The sequence below is a fragment of the Cariama cristata genome, unplaced genomic scaffold, assembly GCF_000690535.1.
Source record: "Cariama cristata isolate BGI_N322 unplaced genomic scaffold, ASM69053v1 scaffold34619, whole genome shotgun sequence".
Classification (NCBI taxonomy): domain Eukaryota; kingdom Metazoa; phylum Chordata; class Aves; order Cariamiformes; family Cariamidae; genus Cariama; species Cariama cristata.
The window spans coordinates 817-2,362 of record NW_009638001.1 but is presented as its reverse complement, the minus strand read 5'-3'; positions in this window follow the sequence as shown (position 1 = coordinate 2,362).

Sequence of the window (1,546 nt, the reverse complement as noted above, 5' to 3'; positions counted from 1 at the left end):
GGTCTGCAAAAGCAGTGGCAAAGTGAGGATGCCAGCTTGCTCGCGGCAGTCACGCGTACGCAAGAGGCGATGTCACCAGCTGAGGACCTGAGGGACGCGTCGGGAGCAGGTTGGCATCGGGGCCTGGCTCTGCTGTGTCGGGTCCAGCGCAGTAACCGTCGGCAAGACCCTGAAGCATCAGCCAAAGCCTGGTTTAAGGGAGGTGCTGCATTAGTTTTACAACTAGGTCTCATCTCTCTCTCCCAAGACTTTGCAGAGCCCTTGTTGTGTTCGTTCAACTCTAAATCACAAAAATTAATCATTTGAGCGGGCTGTTTGACCTTTAAGCATCTATATTGAACTCCAGCAGTCCTTTGAAGCTACACTGACGTATCTCAGTAGTTGAGAAGTATTTTTCTTTAATGCTTGTTATTTTTAAATTCTTCAGCATCTTCCGTGTACGTGAGTCACTAAGGGGAAACCCTTCATCAGCTAAAACCTCTCTCTGAAGGATGCGGTGGCTTTGGTGACCCCCCATTGACATCCGACTGCAGAAGCGCCCGTGGCAGCGGTGCCTCAGCAGCTCCTGCCCGGAGCCCCCAGCTCTGCCTGCCCTACGCCCCCGGCAGCCAGGCCGGATGGGGGCAATAACGGACGGACCATTTTGAGGAGCGAACCAAGGTTTTGAGCACACTGCGCAGAGCTTTTCTTTCTGACGGAGCTCACTGACATCTGTATGGGCTTTATTCTGCGCAGCGGTATGTGACACTGTGTTTAAATATTTACCCTTCAGAGTAGAAATGCTTTTCTGGTGAAACCAGACTCTGTAAAGCCCCACCGCAACGCTTTCTAACTGAGAGATTAGAAACCTGTGCCGCTGGGACAGCAATGGCTTTCGTGGCTAGGGCTGTACCACAGTACGGCTCCCGTTTCCCTCTGCCCCCTCCTGTTACACCTGATTTACCATGCTTGTTCTCCCACCAACCCCGATGGAAGTGCCAGGATACCAAAGAAACCAGTGATGGAGCGTGCCGACGAAGCGCAATGAAAGATATTTTGGTCCTTCCTCTCCTCCTTTCCTGTATTTTCAGCAGTGGGTGTCTCTGGGGCACAGCCTGCTGCTGCCATCCCGGCGGTGCCGGCAAACCCAGATGGCCACAGGCAAATATTTACTTAAAGCCGACAGAGCGGACGCCGTTCTGGCAAAGTGGCAGATGGCAGCCGGGATGAAGCAGGAACAGGAGCTACGCATCGCTCCGAGCCACAGCCCCGCGACTTGGACGCGTCCAAAAAAATTTGCTCTAACAGCAAGTGGCTGTGAAAGCCTCGAGCTGCCCGGTCTGATCTGCAACCCGAAGTGAAAGGAGACCATGGGAAGTCTGTCGGTAAACAAAGCTGGGTGTTAAGAGGAGCTTGGCAGGTAGGAGCTCGGGGACGGTGGTGACACCTGCCAGCGTCTGGGACCAAGCGTGGCACGCGCGGCGCCTGCCCTCGCTGCAGCGTGCTGCAATGGGACGGTTTCCTGGGAAATACAGAGTATTCCTGCATCGCCGGGTGCTGCAGCTGC